This window comes from Camarhynchus parvulus, chromosome 2, assembly GCF_901933205.1.
Source record: "Camarhynchus parvulus chromosome 2, STF_HiC, whole genome shotgun sequence".
NCBI lineage: Eukaryota > Metazoa > Chordata > Aves > Passeriformes > Thraupidae > Camarhynchus > Camarhynchus parvulus.
This window is the reverse complement of record NC_044572.1, coordinates 63,620,409-63,634,229: the sequence shown is the minus strand read 5'-3', so window position 1 is coordinate 63,634,229 and position 13,821 is coordinate 63,620,409.

Genomic DNA, 13,821 nt, shown 5'->3' with positions numbered 1-13,821 from the left:
TCACTACTTATACCTTGTGCTTTACTTTGGGTTTCAGTATCTTATTTTAGAAAGCATAGGTGCTGCAATGGGAAAATGGCTTGTTACTATGCTTGGATTTTATTCTGACACTGCAGCTGCTTGGTTTGATTATTTTCTTTTACTTAAGGAAAAAGGCTGGAATTTACCCTTAAAGGTGCTGCTTCAAAGTGACAATGCTGTGCAGGGGAAGAGTGGGGATGAAAGAACAAAAAGGAATGGATAGTGGATAGTTCCCAAAGTGAATTGTTTCCTGATAATGTCAGGCTCAATTTTTACCTGAATGTGTTCCTCAACCACAACACAACAGTAAGTAATCAAGAGGGATAAGAAAGATAAAAATATGTGTATATATGGGGGGAGAGGGGGGAGCCAGGGTGGTGGCTTCCTGTTAGCTCTCTGAAGCATAAACTCTTAAACTCAGTTAATTCAAATTCATGGAAATGTGCAAACCACATTGGGCCATAGAATGGTTTGTCTTGGAAGGGGACCTTAAAGATCCTCTCGTTCCAGCCCTGCTGCTGTGGACAGGTGTGACGGTGTTCGGAGGGGTCCCAGGATGAGGGAAGAGACGAGAATGTTGACTCCATGTTTCAGAAGACTTGATTTATTTTTTTATAATAGATATTATATTAAAACTACACTAAAAGAATAGACTAAAGGATTTCATCAGAAGGCTAGCTAAGAATAGAAAAAGAAGGGTAACAAAGGCTTGTGACTGACCAAGACAGTCCTGACAGGTGGACTGTGATTGGCCATTAATTAGAAACAACCACATGAGACCAGTCACAGACCCACCTCTTGCATTCCACAGCAGCAGATAACCATTGTTTACATTTTGTTCCTGAGGCCTCTCATCTTCTCAGGAGAAAAAATCCTAAGGAAAGGATTTTTCAGAAAATATCATGGCTACAGACAGGGACACTTCTCACTAGGCCGGGCTACGCAAAGCCTTATCCAGCTTGGCCTTGAACACTGCCAGGGATGGGGCATCCACAGATTCTCTGGGCAGCCTGTTCCACTGCCTCACCACCCTCTCAGTAAAGGATTACATGATTAAGTAAAGATATGAAACCTTGTAGTTATTAAGCTAACTGATTATATAAAATATGGTGTTGAAAATAATACAATGTGAATAGAGCAACAAAATGTCTTTGAGTTGTTTCAGAGAAAATCCTTAACTTTACCAATCCTGTACAGATTCTTGATGTACATAATTAACAGCTTAGAATGCTTTCCAAATAATTGAATGAACTATGTAGTGTGTTTTATTTTCCTAAATGGGCAACTTTCCCTTCTGATCTGTGCAAAAGATTATGTGAACCCAATAAGGGAATAAAATACCTTACGTGATCTCCCAGTTTGACATGACAGTGAAACACAGAAATATTTTCTGCTTGTTTCGCCACAGAATGCACTTGAAGCACAGAGCTGGTTAGTGAATGACAGACTGAAAGATGTCTACTGAAGAGAAATGATCTGACTGTGTGTATGTCTATGTACAGTGCTAATTTTGAGATTAAGCTGCTGGGTTGTGGTGATGAACAGTTGTTGGCTACAGTTGCATGTGCTCAGCTTGTGATTTTTGCACAAAAATATGGACAGCATGAAATGTACCTGTTGTTACTTATTTTTTGAAAGGTGATGTCTAATTAGCAAACTTAATTATTTTGTGTCTGTTGAAAGCAACAATAAGGCCTCCAATGTATTGCCTTTGGGGTTTTTTCAGTACTCATTACAATCTTTCCTGGCATTCATCAGCACTTCTAAATTACTGGGAAGAGTGTAATTAATCATTCACTTCCTTATGCTTCCTACTAGAGAAACACAGATCATTGCAGGCAAGTTGAAGTAAGCCATTTCAGATTTTCAAAACATGCTGTGGCTAGTGGAAGTCTTGGGGAAAGCACTGCTTCAAACATTCCATTAACAGATTACAGCACAAAAGGTAACTCAATGGCTGACTGTAACAGCATTTGATGACAAACAGTTTATGAGTTGTCTTTGAGGAAGGATTTCTCTCTCACTAAGTCAATAAAAATTGAAGGAAGAAGTTTATGGGATTTGTTTTTAGTCCAGCCTGAGTGCATCTCAAAGCAACTTGAGAAAATAAGTTCAAGTGTTAGAAGTCCCAAATTCTGAGCCAAACCTTGTCAGCTGACATTTCTTTCAGTGGGATTTTTTTAGGTTTGCTGTGTTAAATCAGAAGTCATATACATAAAAGTTCTATTTAGGCCAGAAAGGAAAAGTAAACCAAGCAGACAAGTTCAGACTACAAAGATCAGAGTTTTTATCTTTATTCTGCAAATATGGAACATTTGGAAAACATTGTGTAAAGGGAACTTAACGCCAGGTTTTCTGAAATAGTTACCATCTGATTTGTCTGCATGATATTTACTTGGTAAAAATGCATATTGCTCTGGTTTTGGAAGTGAAAGCTTAGCCATGAACTGCAACCTGTAGAGACAGAAAGTATATTCTTAAATGGTTTGTCAGCAAAGTTTAAACCTGCTGCTGTCCCTTCCCACCCAAGCTGCTTCACAAACTCGCATCCCTGCTGGAACGAAAGCACTTGTGGCGCTCGGAGAGCAGCGGCCAAATGTGTGTAACGTGCTGCCCCATGAGGAGGGGAGGGAACAAGCTGGCCAAGAACCGAGTACAAGTACATAGCCCAATTTCTTCTGAAAGAATGAAACAATCCTTTTATGTCCTTGTAGGAAAGTAACAGCTTTCTGTTCTCCCTCTGTAGGCTCCTTTTCTAGAAAACTGTTCTTCAAAAGAGCGGAGTGCAGCAGCATGCTTCAGCCTCCAGGATTCACACCGCTAGCTTCAGGAAGTATGACTGCTTTTGAGTTATTGCTTAGATGAATGATAATAATAAAAGCTGACTAGCTTAAAAAAAAAAGGACCTTGGAGCACTGTCACATAACTGCTGATAGCAACGATCATTATGTTTATCTTGCCATTTTTAACTTTGTTGTCAATTACCACATTTCACCCTAGATTCTGGTCTCTAAGAAATCCATGCTAAAATGAACATTTGTTTCAGCAAAGGCTTCCAACTGAATGCAAGCCACAAAGGGTTTCTTTTAAGTTGAATCACAGTGGTTTTTTTTTTCTCTCCTCCCTTCCTCTGAAGGAGAGAAGACAAGTTCTGGAAGCTTGGTTGCTGGTCTAAAACATTAATAGCATGAAGTCTCTTCAGTGTTTCTGTGTTAAACGCTGTTTCAGAGCCATTGCTACTTAAGGGATTTAGTTGCTAAGACTAAGCAACTAAATGACCTGTGTTCCCAGTTAAACATAAGAATTGACCTTACCATGTATGGAATATATCAACAGCCTTGTTTTGTTTGTTTATTTTGGCTTTTTGTCTGATTAGTCTTACTGTATTAATGCTTATGATACAATGTCGTTAGGTTGTGGAGGGGTAAAACCTGCCACGGTAATGGAAGTAAAAGCAATCAGATAAAGGAGAGTGTCTGTCCTTGCCTGCAGACTGTGGGAAGTGTTTGAGCCTGCTGCAGGCTACGGTGCTTGGACTCAGCTTGTTGAAGGCGCTTGGCCAGAGATGATTCCACACCTGCACTGTGAAGGCCACAGAGGCTCCCCGGGGGAATGATGGGACACGTCAGTGCCCTGTTTAGTCCTGTTATAGCCCAAGTATGTTATCTTTCTTAACCTGCCCTTTAGAGTTTAATCTTGTTCCTTTATATATCTGGTAGTAGAGGAACTTCAGTGTTTTAAGTACTGCAAGAGTGCCAGAAGTAGATCTGAGTGGATCTCCATATGAGGGAATTACACGGAATGGGTTCTATGGGCTTTTAAAAAGGGAAAGGGAAAAATGGGGGAATGTAATTACCATGCTGGCGATGATTCCAGTCCCTGGAGGAATGACTGTTGCGTGAGGGCTGCCTATCAGACAAAGTGAGTTTGTAATCTGTTTGTAGTGGCAAATTCCACGCTTGGCTCATTATGATACCTCAGTCTGAGTTAATTATAGAGATTGGGATTGGGGGTGAGGAGAAGGACAGGAATGAAAGCCTCTCTCAGAAAACCAAATTCAAAGGAAAGCAGAGTACAGTTCAGTACCTTTTCTTGTGTCTGATGCTTCAGCTGCTGAGAGTGGCACACCCTTACACAGACAGTGCTGTCTCTGGAAGCTCCTATCGTAAGAACCCCATGAAGCAGCCTATTGTCGTGTACTGCTCTGAGCTGCGTAGACTTCAGGGCTATAAACACTACCGAGATGTTCCAGCATTACTTATTTTCAGGTCACTCTCATATTGATGCATTCCCTTGCATGTTTTCTGTTTGTGACCTATTTTTGATGCATTTCGCATCTGCTTTAGCAGCTCTTTGACAACCAGAAAACAGGGCTGTTTACTGAGTTCACAGCTGCTGCTAATATCCGTGCAACTAGCCAGAACTGACTGTTTTCTTGCTTAGCTCATCCTGTTGAATGAACCTCTCAGCAGGGTTTGTTGCAAGTTTGTTTCAACTGGAATGCTATCAAAAGTTTCCACACATTCGTGAATTTCTCATACTTCAGCCTTCCTAGAAACCCAGAAACATATGCACCCTCACTAATTCCAGTAACTTTATTCAGTTTCCCATGGCTTAACTACATCAGCTTTTCACAGATAGCAAAAACAGCCTGTTGTAAGTGGGATGAAATTCCTGCTGTCATTAGTTAACACTAATGCATTTGAACTGAGTCTTTAAGGAAATAAGTCTTCTTGTCTAGTTTAAGGACACTATTACCTATCAGCTCACATTGCAGTGTTTCATTATGGTAACTCAATTACCTTATTTTTCATGATGCTTTTTTTTTTGTATAGAGATGATGTTTGAAGAGGGGTGGGAATGTAAATTAATCCTGCAGCATATCCTTGTATCACCTTCAGCAAGTGGCTTGCTCAGGGTGCATCATCTTTCAATAAGGCCACATCCTGTAGGGCTGAATTCTTGCCTGTGCTGTCATCTGAGTGTCTGTGGGTGGTTTGCAGTTTGCTACTCTTGCAGTTCATGACATTATGGATTAGTTACTTTTAGGACACTTGTTCCCACCAAAGATATTATTGGACCTTTGTGGTGTAGGTGCAAGAAGTCACAGCTGTGTGGAGTTTGGGCAGTTTGGTTTTGTTGTTGTTTGGTTTGTGCTTAGGCATTGGTTAATAGCACAGTATGGCCGGCAGCCAGTGTGTGTGCTTCTGGAAGTGAGCAGAGGTCTCAGTCTCCATGAAGAATTAAGCTGGCCACACACTTCTTCAGTTCCAGCTGTTTGAGCTCCTACCTGAGTCTGCCCTTCCTGATTTTATAATGCTGTTCAGCACTGTTATTGATCATCTCCCAAGTGCTCATTTTTTTAAATAATTGTGTTTCCTAAGCCACATCGTGGATCTCAACTTTCAAGCCTTTCTATGTCCTTGTGAGGTAAACGTTACCAGGTTAGCTGTGATCTGAATTACAGATGTGGATACAGAGGCACAAAGGGTATAAAAGATCTGCCAAAGTCATTTCAGTGCATCAGAGACAAAATTAGGCAAAAAGATTTCTGACTCCCACCTGTGTCCTACTCTTCCAAAGCAATTTTCATGCTTCATTCAATTTTGGAACTTTTGCTGTCACGGTATCTCACAGGTAGCTTTCATTTCTTAATGGTTTTGAAGATTGATTTTCACCACTCCCACCCCTGGTTCATTTCCAGTTGTTAATGAAGTATATATTGAATTTTCTTTGGTCCATTGTGAAGCTCCTGTTGGTGACCCTAAAGTACTTTCTGATCCCTACCTACTTCTTCTTAGACAATGACAGAAAATGTGGTGACCAGCCTTTTCTCTCATTTACCAGCTGCAGCCAACAAGAGATACCAGACCATTTGATTTGGCCCCTTGTAGATGGGCTTAAATATTTAGTTGCTAAAAGACTTCTCAGTTTGCATTGCTCCACGTCAGATGACCAGTGTTGTGGGTAGCTTAAAAATATTTATTGTGGTAGTTAACTAAACTTGGAATGCTTTGTTTGTTTGTTTGTTTGTTTGTAGTGTTGTGACAATGATAAGGTGAGTGCCCATCATAGGAAGCTCGTGAACCAGTTTTTGGTACCTAAAAGTTGTTCTCCACTGAAACCTAGATGCTCAGCAACCTTCTCTGAACCTCTGTTTCTTTCACTGTCTCCGATACTCTGGGGAGTGAAATTTTGGTTTTCTGAGACATCCGCCTGTTTTGATTTGTTCTAAGGGGAGCCTGGATGAGTAGCTGATACTAAGTACTTAAATCTGATATGGCTAAATCTGTTCAAGCAAAAGCCCAGCACAGTTTAGGGAAAAATGTAACAGTGGTGGAAGAAATGGATTGAGAATGGGCATTGTGCAGCTGAAAGTCGTCAATGAAGTGCCTTCTGTTATTTTACATAAGTCTCAGCATTGCTTTGCTGTACTGGGAGGTAGGAAGAACTAGAAATTAATCCAGTCAACACAGCTGTTTGTGGAGGTCATGGTATGTACACAGCTCATTGACTCATAGATTCCTTGCCATCACCTCTTCTGCATCTGTGAGTGTTCTCTAATCTTTCTGCACCAAAACTTGTCTTTGTTCCTTTAGTATTTTTCTCCTCTCTGTGAATTCATTCAGCTGGAGAGGTGGCAGGTATTCATCAAGGCAGCTCTCTACTTCCTGCCCAGGCAGTTCTGATGAATGCTCAGCACCCTTCCATTTGGTCAGGAAAATTTCTTTCTTGGGCTTTGCTGATGTATCATTTTCTAGCTGCAGTGTATGGATTGGTAAACTGACCCTGTGGACTTGGCCTCTATAGGCTCATTAGGCAGAACAAATGCTAAAATACAGCAAAAATCTTCCTCCATGGAGAAATTCACCCAGTGCTCAACTCTGTCCAGGTACCTTATGCAGTTGTGTTCTCTGTATCTTCAGCCATGGAGACTCCACATCCTCTCTGGGCAACCTGTGCCAGTGTCCAGTCATACCTGCAGTAAAAGTTTTATCTTAAAAGGGCATTTAAATGGAGTTCCCTGTATTTCAATTTGTGCCCACTGCAATTGGAAAGGAAGAGGCAGTTGTGTAGGTGGATTTTAGAAAAGTCAAGAGAAAGGAAACAAAGCATTAGACTGCAGTAAAACAGAATTCTGTAGCAAAAATTATGAATTTCCATGACACAGTGCAAATCAGTAGACTCTGAAGATTGGAAGAGGGAAATCCTTCCAGCCCCAGCTGAAATTGATGATGTAGTTCACACCTCTCAGAATTGCAGTTTGAGGCAGCCTGAAACATGATGGAGAGTGAGCTATGTCAGCATATGTCAGCATATGCTTCAGAGCATGTTCTCAATTTTATCTGTACATATGAGCACAAGAAAATTCTCTTATTTTTCAGAGCTGAGCTGGATTTCTCCAGCACAATTCTGTGGCAATGGGCAAATTCCACAGGAAAGCTTTACAGCCAGAGAACATATAAAGTCTGGAGCATGGATAAACTGGTTAGGATAAAATAGAAACCAGCAGAACCCTCTGCCAAAATCTGAAGTGAAATGAATAGAGGTTCAAAAAAAGTTCATTCAGTATGCCTGGCTCCTTGTTTCCATAATTTAGGAATAATTACATTTTTGTCACTAACATTGTTTTTAAATGTCAATAGAAACCAGACAAGTATATTTGTAAACCCAGCCCTGTCACATTGAATATATTAGATTTTCCAATACCAGCCTCTTTTAAGTAAGGCTGAGGAAACATTAAAAGCTGAGTAACTCTCAAGTGTTAGGAAGCTATTGAAAGAGCTTGTTAGGCTTTATGACAAGCAGGTTGAAATATAATAGGCCTGGAGCTTTGTGAAGGAGCCGGAAAGCTGTGGTTGAAGAGAGGACAGTGCCCAAGAGTTTGTAGACCAGATGATTTGTGCAAAGGGGATGTTGGAAGGTTCAAGGCCAAATAAACAAATGGGGCTACCCACAGGGACAGTGTTAAGCTGAGACCAAAGTGCTTCCTTAGCTTGGTTTCTAAACACCAGTTAGTCTGTCTAACCAAAGAAGGCATTTTTAGTTAAAGTTTCTTCCTGTCCACACTCAGGCCAAGAAGCCATTTTCTCTTACCTAATTGACCACATTTGTTCTGACCCAACTTTCCTTAGCCTTTTACCTAGTGAGACTGTGGGTCTTTCTGCTAATCCAGAGCAGCGCATGATTCTCTTCTGACAGTCCTAGATGGGTTTGGTTAACTTTGTCCTTCCCTACTGGCTCTGTTCTTATTCCTCTTCTTTGGTATCGTGCTAAAATAGGCCGCCTTCTTTAACATCTATCATTAATTTTCTGGTGGAAGCTTTTTGGTTCTGATGTCTTCTACTAGACCAGCTTGGGTACCTAGGAAATGTAAGTTAGCCTCTGGTAAGAGAGATCCTGCTAACCTCTGCCATGGCACCAGCAACAAGAAAAATAAATTAATAAAGATTGTTCCTAGCATTTACAGTTTTAAATGCAAATTTGAAGATACGAGCTGAGTGCAGTAATAACTTAATATGACTTGCAGGCCTCTTTGAGCTGTAACTTGGAGATGTACCTAGTCTTGTTCATGTCACCATGGGATCGAGAGCTCCCCAGGAATATTATTTTTTAAAAAAACCCCTTGATCTTCAATGGAGCTGGATAGTAAAGAAAATGTAACTCTACAGAGACAGCTTGGCTTTGTAATAATCACTGCATCCAGTTCATAGGGTCGGAGTTGTATGTTATTCAAAGGCCTGTCAAAATGTAACTGAGCTAAAGTTATCTACCACTTTAAAACTGGGTTCTAGAGGCCCTGAGCATAGGTATCTCACTTGAATATGTCAGCTCAAGAATGAGTTCCTCGAAAAGTGGATCAGGAAGCTGTTACAGCTGAGCAGTTGTTATGGCTGTTGATGGCTAGCTAGAGAATATTGCATTACACTAACTCAATTTTTTCCCAAAGGATAGGAATTCTTTACTCTTATTTCCTTTTTTACAAATATGACAGATCTGGGATATGTAGAAGAGAAGAGAATAGGGAAGCAGGAACATTTTTAAAAAAACTCAGTGGTTTGAAATCCTAGCTTTCTAATACCTTTTTGAATTATATATATGTTCTCTCTCTTTTACATAACATAGCTGGTTGGGGAAAAAAAAAATCTTTCTTGTTAAGGTTGCAAACTACCAGTGTTTGTTATTGAACTTTCCAGATCATCCCTTATCAATTTAAGATTATTTTCCCTAATCCCTCCTGCACCTTAAACACATCACCAGACATTCACCAAAGAAAGGTTAGTCCCAGCTACCTCTGCAAGCACGTCTCTGAGTCGCTGCAGACATTGTTCATGTAATTCCCTGGTCCCTGAGCAGTTCCAGAGGCTGACTCATTCCAGCCCGACCAACATATTCCTCGCTGAGTCAGGAAGGCCACAGAGCCTTTGCATAATCCCACTGTCCTGCAGAAATGTCACTGTGAACAATACCGGATCACTCTGAAGAATGACGGGAATTTCACCATTAAAAACCAGAACAAAACTAAGTGATAATATACTCTATTCAGAGTACCTGACAGATACTGGGTATATAAACCTACATTCCTCCAAAGTCACATACTTGGGGGTGTATGGCACCATCCTGTGCAGCAGTACATGGCTACACCACAAAACAAGGACAAATTTCTTCACTCCGTGTTTATTTATACCACATTTCTTTGGACGTTCTCTTCTTACTGAGTGCAGTAGCTGGAACCTGTTCTTCCAGCTTCATTATATAAAGGTGAAAGTCTCAGCTTTAGAAACTAGCATTGCTGGGCTTGAGAAGCCTCTATCTTCTCCCATTTCATGGCTCAGGAATTCATACTCTGCTACTGACCAGCTCACTGATTTTCCCATAACTGAAGTTTTGTTACGGTAAGCTGAAGAATTCTGTGAAAATCTAGAATTATCTTTTCTTTTTCACATTATGTGTTTTCTAGGGCTTCTTTATTTTACTGGAGGGATAATGAACTCATCTCAGAAGAGGATTTTATTTGCGGATTGTGTTGTAATCATCATATGCCCAATACAAAGTATGGATTCCTGATCCTAATAATATTCTCCTGGAAGGAAGGTTGGAGTCAGGGAGAATTCCCCTGTAGCTAACCTTGGTGGTATTCAGTGTGTCTAGCAGATGCCAAGTGCAATGTTCGGGAATAAATCATTGCTAGCTAAATCTTAGCTAATATAACAAGTGAAATATATCAATGTGTTATTTTAGCAAATGCATGCTGTCAGATCTAATCCTGGGTTTCCAGCCTCTAAAAATGCAGGTGGTGCATATTAGTGATGAAGTGAACAGTTTGAGGAGGAAGGAACTTAAAATTCTAAATTCAAATTACTTGATGTAGAAACTTGAAACACTTATATCCATGGGAAAATTGTCCTTTTCCTTTTTTTTTAAACCACTCAAGTGCAGGCATACTTTTTTCTCTTTTACTACCACTTGTTTGTGGGGAGCAGGAGGTTTTGGAAATTTGAGAAAATAACTTGTAGTTCTGTAGAACTTTCACTAGCTCTGTTTGGGCTGTAATTTGCAGCCTGAAAGACATTGATATAAAGAAAACACGTCCATGAAATTATGTGGCTTTGATTAATCGATGTTGCTGCGCATGTTTAAGTCAATTACTCAGAGGGAACACAAAAATTCTTAACTGTTTATAGTACCTAAAACCAGTATAAATAAAGCATTGCTCTCCAAAACTTAGAGAAGTTTTTTTTTTATAGGAGGATTAAGTGACTTCACTTATTTTCTTTAAAGAAAATAAAACTAGTATTCTGTCTCTTTTCTAATTTTTACCAGGATAAAATTTTTTCTGTATAAAAAGAAAGCAAATGAATGAACACAGTTGATACTAAAGATTAAAGTATATTTCTACATTTGCTGAGCAGTAATTTGTTTATTTTGCACACTGATAAATTTTGAGGTAAAATTATTAATCTGTTTCCATTTTCTATTTTTAGGTGTATTCAACAGTAAAAAATGTATTGGAAAGGACTTAAGAAAGGCTGTTGGGAAAGGATGGGAGAAAAAATTAAGTGAACTTTAAGGTCAGTGTCATAAAGATACCAACCTAACCTGATTATTGTCTGCCCTCTGGAGAGGAGACAATCTTACACAGCTGCATTAAAGTTGAGAAAAATGAGAAGCTGAAGAGGAAATTGTATTATTCTCTGAGTAGGTTATGTTGTACAGTTAACAAATGATGGCTACATAGATTTCTTTTTAAAAAAGCACTGAAGTAATGTAACTGCACAAGAAAAGGTAACTATAAAAATCTTGCACCTTAGCCATGAAAGTGATGTGAATATCATATAGTATACAACTGATTTATTTTTTGTAGGAGGCCAGAGGCTCTCCACTAAGAGGAATGTGTTGTTTACAGGTTTGGAAAGGTTTGTTCCACATGCCAGCAGTATTCTTATGAAGGCACGGCAAAATCTAAATAGTATCATACTGTTTTCTCTAACTGTGCAGCTTCACTTTCCTGAGCCCCCAAGGTATTTCTAGGCAGAGGTGCATTTCAGCAAAGAGAAATTTTGAGGGGACTGAAGAGCAGATTTCTCTCGTACATACCCTGCATCATCCACGTGAGCTGCAGGGCTGTGCCAGTCTGGGGAGAAGAGCACTAGGGACGGTGTGACTCTGTCCTGCTGGCTGGTGGCTCAGCCTGTGCCTTCCCTGCTGTCAGGCAGCACGCAGACTTTTGGATAGGGGTGATAGGGGTGCTGTGCACTGAGTGTTGGAAAGTGGAAGAATCAAGGGAGTGTGCCTTCACCTGATCTTCATCATGATGGTTAAGGACAAAGGGATCTCACTCTTTGATTTTTCTGTGGTAATGGGCTTTTTAATCTCGAGTGGCCTATCTTTTTGTAAAGCCTCTATCCTCTTACTTTATTCAGAAAGCACAAGATGTTTTTTGATTGATTCACACTGAAGTGCTCACATTGAAAACATTTCCAGAGTTACACAGTGTAGAAGAAATACAAAATTAAAGTCCTTCAGTGTAGAAGTATACATGAAATGATGGATATTTCTGTAGCTGTGAAAAACAGGTTGTCCTTCAACTCCTTCTACTTCAAATCCAGTCTGGGAAACTTTTTCAGTAAATGAACACTGTTCAAACCTTTAGTCTCTTTGCTGGGTAGAAGGGCCAGCAACATTTTTACAAGTTACTGTCACAGTTGAAATGTGCTTATTAACAACACTTAAATTGCTTGCCTGTTGCCAACTAAAAATAGGTGCCTTTAATCAAACAATTTCTCATGCACTAAATTCCCTATTTTGACTTTTATCCATGCTTGGACTTCAAATGCAGAATTGTACAAGATGCTAATTTTGGCACATTTGTTTGAGAAGTAGCATGTATATTTCTGGTATGTATATTAAATTTTATGTCTAATATTTAGTGTATCTGTTTTCCTTAGTTATTAAAGGGGCAAGGCGAGAAATACCCTGGACTCAGTAGCATGGTTGCTAGCACTTTGATTGGGTGCATTGACAGAGTAATAAGACTGTTGGATTTCTTGAAACTGTTTTTGGTGCAGAGCGCTTGAAAATAATAAAATAGAAATATTACTGTACAAGACACCATCATTTTTAGCTAAGCCTGATACAAAGAGAAATTAATTATTTGCTGCACTGCTTTGAAATGCAAGAACTTAAAGTACAGGCATTGGTTTATTCTGCCTTTTGTTACACTGAGAGCTTTGGAAATGTGCAGAGCAGAGAACACAGACTTTTTTTTCCCCTCTTTTAACAACTGAGGGTTTAGAGCGGCTGCTGGCGCAGGAGGAAATGCCATTAGATAGATACAAGAAAAGCCAATATTCCGTGTTATTCGTGCAGACAACTAACATTTGAAACTTGCACGAAGTGCTTCCACTTAAAAGCTGTCAGTCACATTGGTTATAAAAAGCCCAGAGCACTCAGGGACTGTCAATCACTTCTTAGGAGAGAGAGCTGACATATTAACATTTACTTTGCCAGTATTTACCAGATGCAGAAAACCAAAGGGTGAAAATTCAAATGAAAATACACATTCTTGCTGATCATACAATACAAGGGAAACATTTGGATCAGTTACTGTCGCTGCTCACCTAGGAGCCTCCAATCCTGAGAAGGTTTTTCTCTCTTGGTCTATGAATAGATCTGTTGCAGGCTGGCTCTGCGGTGTTGCAGGGAAAAGGCTTTTGCAGACGGTGTCTGCTGAGAGTTGTCACAAAGTCGTCAGGTGAGGAAACAGGTTAACTCTGGCCCATCATGTCTAGGGGAATAGCAGGAAATGTGCAGAGGACTTGGAAAGGGCACATAAAGGGCATCTACCTTGCTTTTTTTCTTATGGTAATAGGGATGTGGGTGTTGTAATTGTGAGGCTGATGACATATTCTCATGCAAGAAGGGGATTGGCAAGGAAAGGAAGAGGAGGAACCAGTTAATTCAAATACATCTTCTGATCTTTTTCTGTATGTTTCTAGATCTAGTTATCCCTAGATTACCCTGATGCTTTAGATACTGATCCTTGTGCTTCAGTGGGACTGCAGCTGTGGGTAGCACTGTGAATTCAGCATCTGGGACCTCTGGTCGGAACCACTGTTGTTGTTGTCACAGGGCAGGAGGTGTAGGTGCAGCTGTGAGCAAGGTGCAGAAATGGTGTTCACACATTGCAGGCCTATTCATGTCCTGCTGTACTGGAAGTAAAAGGAATGTTGTCCTTGAGGCTGCCTCCAGCAGTTCACTAGACTTGAGTACCCAGTATTGCATTCCCACAGCAGCATG